Genomic DNA, 13361 nt, shown 5'->3' with positions numbered 1-13361 from the left:
CCCACACACCACCACAACACCCAACAACAACCCCCACAGCCACAACAACAAAACACACCCCACTACACACACAGCCCCACTCCACAACACCCCCTCCAACCCTATCACCCTCCCATCACACCTTGCCCCACACACCCACACTCTTTCCTACACCTCCTCCTCCCCTTCCTCCACTCACACACCCTTCCCAGTCTCTACTCTCCCCTGACCCACGCACACACTCACCTCACAACCTCCCACACACTTCACACCTCCTACGCTGCACAAACACACCCAACAGCCATCCCTGCTCAACCACCTCCTCTGCACCACCACCACCACAACCTTCCTCTAACCCTCCACATACAACCTCCCCCCACAACATCCACTGCAGCCGCCTCAACACCTCACACATTCTCCACACCCCTCCCCAAACAAAACCCTCACACCACCCACCTGCGAGCTGCTCCCTGCGCTTGTCCACTCCATCGGCTGGGCTGTGCTGGCTGACGACACCCCAGCGCTCCTCGCTGCCTGCACAACACAAGCACCCATTTCCACACAAAGGCACATGCAAAGCCCCACCAACACACGCTGCCTCTTCCCTCCCACGTCCTGCCACACCACAACGCCAACAAACACATTCCCACACCTGCCCGCAACTAACACACTTCACACCACCTACACTGCACAAACACACCCAATAGCCATGCCTGCTCAACCACCTCCTCTGCACCACCACCACCACACTCTTCCTCTAACCCTCCACATACAACCTCCCCCTGCAACACCCACCGCACCCACCCCAACACCTAACACACTCTCCCCATCACTCCCCTGCCACCACGCACCTGCGAGCTGCTCCCTGCGCTCGACCAATCCATCGGCTGGGCTGTTCTAGATGATGACAGCCTAGCTTTCTTCGCCGCCTGCACAACACAAGCACCCATTTCCACACAAAGGCACATGCAAAGCCCCACCAACACACGCTGCCTCTTCCCTCCCACGTCCTGCCACACCACAACGCCAACAAACACATTCCCACACCTGCCCGCAACTAACACACTTCACACCTCCTACACTGCACAAACACACCCAACAGCCATCCCTGCTCAACCACCTCCTCTGCACCACCACCACCACACCATTCCTCTAACCCTCCACATACAACCTCCCCCTGCAACACACACCACATCCACCCCAACACCTAACACACTCTACCCATCACTCCCCTGCCACCACGCACCTGCGAGCTGCTGCCTGCACTCGACCTATCCATCGGCTGGGCTGTTCTAGATGACGACAGCCTAGCTCTCTTCGCCGCCTGCACAACACAAGCACCCATTTCCACACAAAGGCACATGCAAAGCCCCACCAACACACGCTGCCTCTTCCCTCCCACGTCCTGCCACATCACAACGCCAACAAACACATTCCCACCCCTGCCCGCAACAAACCCTCTCCTCTTCTCCTCCACTCCATGCAACCAAAGGCACACAAGCCTCCACACACTACACCCTCCCCACCTCTCTCTCCCAACACCACCTCCCACCAGGGCCTCTTTCCTCACCCTCACACACCCTGCACCAGCCACCCTTCCCTGGGTCCTCCCCACCACAAAGCCCTCCTCCCACCTCCACCAGGCCTGCCCACGGGGCCCCCACCTCACTCCACCCACCTCTCACCCCATTGCCCTTCAGGCCTCCTACACTACCTAGCCTACACACACCTCCTCACCTCTCTTCTCCCTCCTCCTCCTCCTCCAACAACCAGGACGCACCCACCTTCCCGCATCCTCACCTGCTCTCCACCACCTCCGCACACAGACACTCCCCTTCCCACTCACCCTCCACACCCTCCAACTCCCTCCCATCACAAACCCTCCGCCCCACACCCCTCACAACCCGCCCCACACACCACCACCACAACACCCAACAACAACCCCCACAGCCACAACAACAAAACACACCCCACTACACACACAGCCCCACTCCACAACACCCCCTCCAACCCTATCACCCTCCCATCACACCTTGCCCCACACACCCACACTCTTTCCTACACCTCCTCCTCCCCTTCCTCCACTCACACACCCTTCCCAGTCTCTACTCTCCCCTGACCCACGCACACACTCACCTCACAACCTCCCACACACTTCACACCTCCTACAATGCACAAACACACCCAACAGCCATCCCTGCTCAACCACCTCCTCTGCACCACCACCACCACAACCTTCCTCTGACCCTCCACATACAACCTCCCCCCACAACATCCACTGCAGCCGCCTCAACACCTCACACACTCTCCACACCCCTCCCCAAACAAAACCCTCACACCACCCACCTGCGAGCTGCTCCCTGCAGTTGTCCACTCCATCGGCTGGGCTGTGCTGGCTGACGACACTCCAGCGCTCTTCGCCGCCTGCACAACACAAGCACCCATTTCCACACAAAGGCACATGCAAAGCCCCACCAACACACGCTGCCTCTTCCCTCCCACGTCCTGCCACACCACAACGCCAACAAACACATTCCCACACCTGCCCGCAACAAACCCTCTCCTCCTCTCCTCCACTCCATGCAACCAAAGGCACACAAGCCTCCACACACTACACCCTCCCCACCTCTCTCTCCCAACACCACCTCCCACCAGGGCCTCTTTCCTCACCCTCACACACCCTGCACCAGCCACCCTTCCCTGGGTCCTGCCCACCACAAAGCCCTCCTCCCACCTCCACCAGGCCTGCCCACGGGGCCCCCACCTCACTCCACCCACCTCTCACCCCATTGCCCTTCAGGCCTCCTACACTACCTAGCCTACACACACCTCCTCACCTCTCTTCTCCCTCCTCCTCCTCCTCCAACATCCAGGACGCACTCACCTTCCCGCATCCTCACCTGCCCTCCACCACCTCCGCACACAGACACTCCCCTTCCCACTCACCCTCCACACCCTCCAACACCCTCCCCCCACAAACCCTCCGCCCCACACCCCTCACAACCCGCCCCACACACCACCACAACACCCAACAACAACCCCCACAGCCACAACAACAAAACACACCCCACTACACACACAGCCCCACTCCACAACACCCCCTCCAACCCTATCACCCTCCCATCACACCTTGCCCCACACACCCACACTCTTTCCTACACCTCCTCCTCCCCTTCCTCCACTCACACACCCTTCCCAGTCGCTACTCTCCCCTGACCCACGCACACACTCACCTCACAACCTCCCACACACTTCACACCTCCTACGCTGCACAAACACACCCAACAGCCATCCCTGCTCAACCACCTCCTCTGCACCACCACCACCACAACCTTCCTCTAACCCTCCACATACAACCTCCCCCCACAACATCCACTGCAGCCGCCTCAACACCTCACACACTCTCCACACCCCTCCCCAAACAAAACCCTCACACCACCCACCTGCGAGCTGCTCCCTGCGCTCGACCACTCCATCGGCTGGGCTGTGCTGGCTGACGACACCCCAGCGCTCTTCGCCGCCTGCACAACACAAGCACCCATTTCCACACAAAGGCACATGCAAAGCCCCACCAACACACACTGCCTCTTCCCTCCCATGTCCTACCACACCACAACGCCAACAAACACATTCCCACACCTGCCCGCCACTAACACACTTCACACCTCCTACACTGCACAAACACACCCAATAGCCATCCCTGCTCAACCACCTCCTCTGCACCACCACCACCACACTCTTCCTCTAACCCTCCACATACAACCTCCCCCTGCAACACCCACCACACCCACCCCAACACCTAACACACTCTACCCATCACTCCCCTGCCACCACGCACCTGCGAGCTGCTGCCTGCGCTCGACCACTCCATCGGCTGGGCTGTTCTAGATGACGACACTCCAGCGCTCTTCGCCGCCTGCACAACACAAGCACCCATTTTCACACCAAGGCACACGCAAAGCCCCACCAACACACGCTGCCTCTTTCCTCCCACGTCCTGCCCACCACAACACCAACAAACACATTCCCGTGCCTTTCCCTTTATGGACTCGTCAACTCTCATCCCAGTGTCTCTTACTGTCAGCAGACAAGGATCAGCACACGACACCTAGTCTCGCTTTCTCTTCTAATGTTCACTCCTCCTCAGGACTACACACTTTTATCACATCCCTCTAGATACATCACCTCTCTGCCACCATCCCTTCTCCCTCCTCTGCAATCTACTCCAACAAGTTTCAGGTCAGAAATGTTAGTAGCCACAGCCCAAATCCCTCCTTTTCCCCAGAAGCTCCTTTTTTGTGCATAGCTGCAAGCTTCAATAGCCCAACAGGAAAGCCGTTATTGCTTCTCACTTCTCGCAATGCCACTAACTGTTTCTTGTAGACACCAGCATTTCATCTAGCCCACAGCTTGCCCTCAGTGTAATGGCGTCCCCTGAAATAGCTGCTCTTGCAATTGGTCTTTTTGTGGAAATCTCCTCTGCAGTGTTGGCAGTGAAGGACAATGGAGAGAAGAGAGAGGTCACCAAGTTCCTCTCCCCACATGGTCACTTATGAGCTGTGTCCTCAGGCAGTCCTTCCCCTTCCCTCACTCCCCTCGTCCTTTGGCTGCATTGCAATAACTTCTGTACCAGGAGCCTGAGCCCCTTCTCCAAAGCTCAGCCCAAGCTCTCTTGAAGGCCTGAGCCTAGCTGGTCTTACATGCTGCCCTGCTCTCCTCACCTTGACTAACTCTCCAGGACTCCCAGGACAGCCTTTCCCTGCTCTAGGCTCTCTCCTTTGTTTTGGTAGGCAACCGGACAAGGGGTTTACTGGGCCCCTTCATCTTTTCCTCTTGAGTGTAAGAAACAGGCTGCTTGTTCTCCTCATGCTCAGTTTTGCAGCCTGCACGCTCCTGGCTCTGGGGGTTCCTCCTAGGCAGTCCTCTCTAGTGTTTTACTAATTGCCTCTTCTTTACAGCGCTCCCTGTCTTGAAATGAGCTAGGTACAGCCCAGCTCTGGTTGCTTCCCACTCTGCTAGTCTCCTGCTAAGCCCAGCTGTGCTCACCACCCCAGAGTGACTCTCCCCACTACCTCTCCCACTAGAGCCTGTGCGACCATCCAGACCAAGGCCACCACTGTGTCTTTTCTCACTGCTTCCCCAACCACCTGGTGGAGGAAGCAGCCCTTTACAAGCGGCACACACACCACCTCTGAAGGCACCGGCTCCTGACAGGGCCTCTCGCCTACTAGCCAAGAATCACAAGACGTCAGTGCTGCCTCCGGGCCTCCTCCCCTCCGGCCTGCACAAGCCCTTTGCATTAGGCGGCCTAACTGGGACCTCAGCCAGCCCTGCCAGGCCCTGGTCAGGCTCTCCCCCTCCTCCTCAGCCCAGGAGGAAGGCCAGTGCACAAAAGCCTGCCGCCTGCCCTGTCTGCTGGCAAAGGGCAGAGAGGCACGCCTGCCTCTGCTTCGCCCAGCACCTACAACTGCGTCACCACTGAGCAATGCGCCCACACTCCCCTGTGTCTCTCCCTTCACCTGCAGGTCAGGCGTGGCTATCAGCCCACAGGCTTTGTCTCCCTTGGCCAGGGCAGTTGCAAGCAGTTCGGGATCGAATGCCAAGGTCTTTTGCCTCTGCATCTCCAAGAACCCCTGCCCTAAGTACCTTCTCCCAAAACTCCCCCACACCAGCTGACCATCCCCAGTGCAGCCTCTCCCCAACACCCCCAGAACATCAGGCAACGGTTCACCTTCAGGATTTTAACCCACAAAAGACTCCAGGCTCTCACCCACACATTCCCCTCCAGGCTGCAGGCTCCCCGGGGGCTGGGACCAGCTCCCCAGCAGCCACAACCCCTCCCTAGTCCCATCCCCCAGGGTCCAGTGGAGACTGCCCAGGCCAGGCCAGCTCCTCCTTCGCCTCCACCACATCCACCCTGGGAGCTGCTCCCCAAGGCCGTGGGGAAAGTAGAAAGGTTCACAGGGAAACGAGCAGCCCAACCTCGGCTCTCCCCACCTCACCTCCATCACCCCCTGCCCCAACAGCCCCCTCTTGCGGGCCTGCCTCCCCTCTCACCCACCCCACAGGCCTCCCCCACGCCAGCCCCAGGCCTACCTGCCCGAGCTGGCCGGCCCTGCTGCGCACCCGGCCCCTTCTCCCCTGGCCAACGCCAGGGAGGCGACGGGCCTTCGCCTTCCCTCCTCGACGCCTGGGCATCCTGAGCAGCGCACACTGATAGCCACCGACCGCGGGGAGAACCGCTCTGGCACAGAGACCCAACGGCCAGAGCCCCGGGTGCATCTGTGTTCCCACGGCGATAACGGTCCCTCGGGATGGAAGCGGAAGGGGGAGCAGAAGGGGGCCGCCACGGGGGCTGGGGGAGATGGCCCTGCTGGACTCACCCCAGCACTGCCCACCCCACCTGCAGGCACCAACCCTGGTGGCAGCCAGCACTTGCTGGGAGGGCGTTCACGTCTCCCACTTGTTTCCCCGCTGCTCTCCCAAACCTGTTTTCTTCTGGGTGCAGCGGTTTGGCCCTGAGTTTTGCAGGAGGACAGGGGTGCCCCCAGTGCTGCCCTCATGCTCAGACAGCAGGAGGCTGGGCTACAACGGGGCCCATCTTTCTCTCTCCCCACCAAAGCCCCCGGGCTGGGACCTCACCTGGGCACGTGTTGGCACTCCCGAACCAGCCTGGGTTACTGATACTGTGCACTGGAGCCAGAGCTTTAGGGGCACCGTGCAAGGCAGCTGGACGCTTGGTGCTGCCCATGCAGGCAGGCCCCTCTGCGCTGCTCCCACCGGGCCTCCTGGGCAGCAGCGCTGCGCTCAAGCCCAGAGGCGGCAAAACAAGGCAGAGCCCCAGCACTGAGCCTGGCCACAGCTGGTCTCTGCTGGCCCCTCTCCTCAGCCCTGGCCCTCGGCTGTGCAGCAGCACAGTGCTGCCCCTCAGGCTCCTGCAGGGGCTGGGGACCCCCTGCCACGGGCCAGGCCCCGGCTGCTGGAGCCAGCCTGCGGCCAGAGCCGGTCGGTGCCTCCCGGCCGGCAGGCAGGGCCCTGGGCCAGCACGGCCACAGCCAAGGCCCGGCCCTGCCGGCCGCAGCGGGAGGGCTGTCGAGCCTCGCGACAGCCACGGGGCCGGGGCAGAGGGCGCGACAGGACGCTGCCCTGCCCTGGGCGCAGCAGGACGCTGCCGCCGGCTCCGGCACCCCGGCCGTCCCCAGGGCCCCCAGGCCGGCGCCAGGGCCGGCGCCAGCACAGGCCCCGGGGCTGCTCCCCCGCGCCCGGCCCGGCCCCCGGGCGCAGGGCACCCAGGAGCCCCGGCCCCTGCGGCAGAGCCCAGCCCCTGCCGGCAGCCGCCCAGCCCCGCGGCCCCGCACTGTCCGGGCCCTCGGGGCCCCGGGCTGCCCCCAGGCCCACAACATGGCGCCCCAGAGGGGAACTGCCCAGGCCTCACATGGCCCAAGGGTTGCCACAGCAACGCGCCAGTGCTGCCCTCCTGGTGGCTGAGGAGAGCAGGAGGGCGGGGCTGGGTGTGACGGATGGCTCTGCCAGCCAATCCGAGTCCAGCACGGGGTGGGGGTGGGGGGGTCCTGCGGGGAGGGGAGGAAGCGGTGGGGCCTGGTGTGGGGGAGAGAAGAGGGAGGAGAGAGAGGGAGCGAGGGGGGCGAGAGGGAAGAAGGGTGCAAGAGAGAAGGGGAAGAGGCGAGGGAGAGCAGCAGGAGAGAGGGAGCGGGAGGGAGAGCGGGTGCGAGCGGGTCGGGGGGGGCGGCGGGTGCATGGAAATGCCGGTGGGTGCCCTGGCGCTGGGGTGGGGGCAGTGGGGCTGGCGGCGGGGCTGCTTTGGCCCAGGAGCTGCCGATGGGGCTGGTGGGGCTGTGACCACGGGACAGAGCGGCCTGGGCCAGAGGGGAGCTGGCCGCCAGTCAGACCTGCCACCCTGCCCCAGCCCGGTCCGCCTGGGCGGCTCACTGGGGTGTTGGGTGCAGGAAACTTTGCCCCTGTGGCAGCTCTGAGACCCATTGGAAAGCGTTTCCCTGAGCTGCTGCTGCCCCCGCAGCCCCCAGGTGCTGCCCAGAGCTGCGTTTGGGAGCTCCTGGGCAAAGGCTGACCGGGTGGCTGGTGTGCTCGCGAGGTGCCCTTCCCCATGTTCTCTTTTGTTTGGAAAATTGCATTTTGGCATGGCTCTGAGAGAGGCTGTCCCCATACGTCGCGCCGTGCCCCAGCCGTTGTTCTTGCTCCATGCCTCTTGCTTTGCCCTGAGACCTGGGACGCTGGAAGCAGCCTGCAGGGTGTTTCCAGAACAGCTCTGTAGGTGAAAGCAGTTTTGGTTTTGGTGGGACAGGAGGCCCTGCTGCCTTCAGTTTCATGATCACTGCTCCCACGCAGTCACAGAATCACTGAATCACAGAACTGCTGAGGCTGGCAGGGACCTCTGGAGACCATCTAGTCCAACCCCCCTGCTCAAGCAAGGTCATCTAGAGCCCGTTGCCCAGGATTGTGTCCAGATGGCTTTTGAGTATCTCCAGGGAAGGAGACTGCACAGCCTCTCTGGGCAACCTGTGCCAGTGCTCCGTCACCCTCCCAGCCCAGAAGGTTTTTCCTCCTGTGCACATGGAACTGCCTGTGGTTCAGTTTGTGCCCGTTGCCGCTTGTCCTGTTGCTGGGACCACTGAGAAGAGTCTGGCCCCATCCCCTCGACACCCTCCCTTCACATACTTGTACGCATTGATGCGATCCCCTCTCAGTCTTCTCTTCTCCAGGCTCTACAGGCCCGGCTCTCACAGCCTTTCTTCACAGGAGACGTGCTCCAGGCAGCCCCTCATCATCTTTGTAGCCCTCCACTGGACTCTCTCCAGTAGCGCCATGTCTCTCTTGTCCTGGGGAGCCCAGAATTGGACACAGTGCTCCAGGTGAGGCCTCCCCAGGGCTGAGGAGAGGGGGAGCACTTTGGTCATGGTGAAACCTGTTACCAAGAGGCAAGGACACCATGTGTGCACTTCAGACTAGAGACATGCTGGCATAGATAGCAGGGGACAGTGCAATGGTGAAATGGGCTTCCCACTCACAGAGCAAACCCTGCAGAGCCCAGGGCCAGCAGGAACCAGAGGTGGGCTGTGCAGGAATGGCAGGAGAGGGCTTTGCTGAGCAAGTGACCTCTGCAGCACCTTGTTCCCTGTGAGAGACTTGAAGCGATCTCTGGGAAGGCCAAGGTGTGCCTGAGGAAGTCCCTGGGCCTGGACAGCCTGCAAGCCAGCTGCCCTGTGGATGTCATTAGCACAGTCCCTGATGATATCATCTGGGTCTGAGAAGAGGTTCGGGGGAAGGAAAGCTGGAAGATTTATTTAAGAGTGCAGGGACATGAGTGGAGAGCTTGGTGTGCTGTGCTTCGCATTGATGAAGCACACTTGGCTGTAGATGGGGTGGACTTGGCCTAAAGGCAGAGGTGGGATTAAGTTGTTTGGGCCCAGGTAGGAAATCTGAGATGCCCTGGGCACTTCCCCAGCAGCCACTCCAAAAGGGCATGGTTTTTCTGTAGGTCCCACGCTGTATCTGCTCGAAACGTGTGGTTGTGCTGGACACCCCAGGCAGTCAACATGGCCCCTTCCAGCCTCTTTTTATGTCGTTAAGGCAAGTGTCTGCACTGAATTACATTAGCTGTTTGCTCTGTAGGGATCTGCATGTGTCTGAGCTTCATAGTAAGTGGCGAGAGCTCTCGCAGTAGTAGGCATCGAGGGTCATTTCAGATGAGCACCTGGCCCCCACTTGATGCTCTAGAAGGATGTGGTCTCACAGTTGCTCCATCAGAGCAAGCAGGCACCAGCACATGCCTTGGACCACCTCTGTCTCTTCTCATGTCACTAGGTGCTTGTGTGCGGGGGACTGAGACCCACTGCCCATCGCCATTGATTGTAAAGGGAGCTTAGACAAGGAGCGCGCCTGCAGACATCTCTGTTGTGCACATGTCAGCTTTGGCAGAGGGAATCTCACCTCCTGTGAATTTGTGGAGTTCATGGGACTACACACCTGCAGGTCGCGCCATGCAGCTTTGTCCGTGTCCCTGAGGTGCCCAAGTCCCTCTCTGTAACTTCTGGGGCTCTGGGCAATGCAGTGTCAGGGCTTGGAATGAGCCAAGCTGGGCTGCAAGCTGCTCTCCAGAAGGGCACAGGTCTCCCATTGCATCTCCGTATCATCTAGGAACGCCGTGGAAAAGCCACCTAGGTATTAAGGCCATGAAAATGCTGCTGGGCAGTGGGATGTGGGCAGCTGAAAGGAGCCCAGTGTCTCCCTGGCTAGAAGGGGAACGTTGAGACTTGCCTCAGATGCTCGGAGGAAGGGTGCTGAGTGTGTTGATCTGCACTTTGGAAGGGGATTCCTCTGCTCTCAGCAGTGTCATTCCTTTTTAGGGCAACATGGGTGCAATTGTCCTCCACCTCAGAGGTGTGAGCACAGGACAGCTGGGAACAAGACAGATGGACAGGCCAGCTCTCCGCACTCTGCACTAAAGCCAGAGTGAATCCTTTTGCCTCTCAGGAATCCCAGCTGTTCGCTCTGAGTGCAGGAGCAATGCTGAGAATGTCTGTCTCCTCGTGGCAAACTCAGCTGGCACAAACTGGAGCTCAAGCCATGGAGCTCAATGACAGTCCTTCCGAGATGGGTGTGTTATAAAGGTCCGCAGGCATTCACCACTAAGGCAGAGTCAGACTCTTATACGATCGTTTGTTTCAGCTGGAGCTGGGTGCCTCCAAAGAGGGACCCAGAACAAAGACATTCTGGGCTAATTATACTCCTTCCAGTCTTATTTCCCCGCCTGCCAGTGACAGTCTCTTCCAGTCTTCTTTCCTGAGTTGCTGGTCTCTTTCCTTGTAAATGGATTGTGTCTACGTCCCAGGACGGTTGCTGTGTTCCTGCTTCAAAGTGCCTTATCTTATCCGGAGGCTAACCGTGACCTCTGTCCATTGTGTTCTGTATGTTGGAGGGCTGATTCTGGCTGCTTCTGCAGTTGTTGCGTCAGCAGCAGCCCACAGGTTCGGTAAAAGCTTCAGCCTGCAGGCTTCAGGGCATTATTTTAAATAAAATAATTACTTATTTAAATGATTTTACAGCATAGAAACAGCTCGAAGTGGGTGCCTCTGGAGAAGGACACCGGACAAAGAAATATGGGGATAATTAGACCCCTTACAGTTTTATTTTCCCACCTGCCAGTGAAGGCCTCCTCCAATCTTCTTTACTGAGTCGGTGGTCTCTCCCCTTCTGATTGGTGTCTCTCTCCTTCTGACAGCTCCTGGCCTACAGCCCAGGCTGGATGCCATGTCCTTGCCCTTATCTCCTCCAAGGTCAAGCCCAACCCACGTGCATCCCATCTTGTCTCCTGCAGTCTACTTTGTAGCCTCATGAGCTAGTTTTGTATCTTTGTCAGCTAGTTTTAACTGGTTTGGCAGTTACAGCACTGGCAAGGTCACATCCTTCGCAAAGTTTCTGGAGTTCAAGGACAGTTCAGCCTTGAGGCCTGCAGGCCTCATCTACTTTAGGCACTGATGCTAAGCAAGAGTGAGACTTATGCGAAGCGGAAGCTAAATCGGCTACAATTTCCTTCTCCAACAGTCCTCCCTTGGTTTCTATGAGCACACCTGCTGGATACATATATTGGGGTAGAGTATTTGTGCACATCATAGAGGAGAATGTGAGGCACTTTTTCTCCTTTCTTTTTTTTTTTTTTTGTGAAGTTTACCTTAGACTAAATAATCTAATGAAAAGGCGCCCAGGTGTTGCTGGGTTGTTAAGAAAGCCTTACTGCACGGATTTGGTTTGGAGACTCAAGAACTGAGATGCAGCTGTGCTTTTGCAGCCGGGCACTAATTCGTGAAGCACAAAGTATAGGCATTCCTCTTTTTCGATTGTAATCCCGTTCCCAATAGTGCGTTATGACAAACAAGAAGTTACGTTACCATTTTTAGTTATTGAAGGCAGAACACTGAAGGAGATAAGCCCGCCTTAACTAGGATAATCCTTCTGTTAAGCAAACATGAAGATGGTACTGCTCTTTTGGAAGTTTGTCTGCAGCTCTTGAAAAAGCAGGTATCTCCCTAAGAGACAGCATCTCGAAGATGTACACAATATGCTAAACATTTCTCTCTCCTCAGAGTTTCTGGATTCCCCTGTCTCTAGTCACTGTGAATACTGTCCACCCTCCCAAGCTGATCCGCTTGCCTGGGGGCTCCTTACTCCTGGGGGCCTTCTTGGACAAAGGGGACATTCTCTCTGCATACGTCCTACATTGCCACAGAAATAACATTCCGGTCCCTCACTGTCTGCCCATCTTCTCCTGTCCCCTTCTCGTCCTTGCCCTTGGCATTGCCCTAGCCTTCCTCGGCCTCCTCTGTCTCTTCCTCTACCCCTTCCTCTAATTTGCAAGTTCCGTGCTGAAGCTGCTGCTAAGAGATTAGCCTCTTCTTGGTTTTCCTTTTTCCGTTCCTTTGCTTGCTTCCCTTGCTGTTTCTCCTCTCGCCCGTCATAGACCAATACTGCCACGCTTAAAATCCTTTGTGAAGTTTCTCCTTGCCACCCTGGCATGTGCTCCTTCAACTCTTTTGGGCTATCCGGAGCGGCCTGATGGACAAAGACACTAATGGCTAGTGCATCATTCCAATTCTGGAAAGTCCTTCCCCCATAGTTCAACAAGGCTTGCCCTAGTCGTCCCCCAAAATCCCTGGCCTCTTTGTCCAAGCTCTGTCTACGCTCCTGCACTCTAGTCCAATCCACTCCTACTTTGCTACATGCTCTAATAGCTTCTACCGAGTTCCGGAGTCCTGTCTGGCAAGCGACTCTGTCCCCTGCGTTATTGTAATCCCAATTTGGATCGTTTGCTGGCTAACGATTTGTGTTTCCCCCAGTCTGTTGTACAAACTTTGCCTCTTTATTAACTATTTTATCATCTCGCTCGTTTGGTCAGAACAACTCTCTCAAGAGCACTTGGGTATCCCGCCAGTTTGGATTATACCCAGTGCATATCTATTAGAAAACAGCTGAGCGCTCCTTTCCGCATCCTCCCTCAACCTGGGCATTTTGCTTGCCCACAATGCTCAATCACTCGGACTCCAGGGTTGGCTAGTAAATACATGCAGTACCACGTGAGGGGGGTTAGCTCCCCCACCCCGCCCCCGCTGCACTCGCTTGTAATGCTGCTGCATTAGGTAAAACATTAGCAACCATAGGATGGAGGCCTGCCACGGGAGGAGGGGAAGTCTGAGTAAGAGGAGGAGAGGGACAGATAGACAGATCTTCGGGAGGCGCCACCGGAGGAGTGTAAGGCGGAGCAGTAGCTCCTGGGGCGTTATTTGGGACACCTATATCTGCTGCAGCAAGAGTAGTTTTACAGAGGGTGCCGTTTGTCCTCCTTGGAT

Source organism: Struthio camelus, chromosome 16, assembly GCF_040807025.1.
Source record: "Struthio camelus isolate bStrCam1 chromosome 16, bStrCam1.hap1, whole genome shotgun sequence".
NCBI classification, from domain to species: Eukaryota; Metazoa; Chordata; class Aves; order Struthioniformes; family Struthionidae; genus Struthio; species Struthio camelus.
This window is presented reverse-complemented; position numbering follows the sequence as displayed.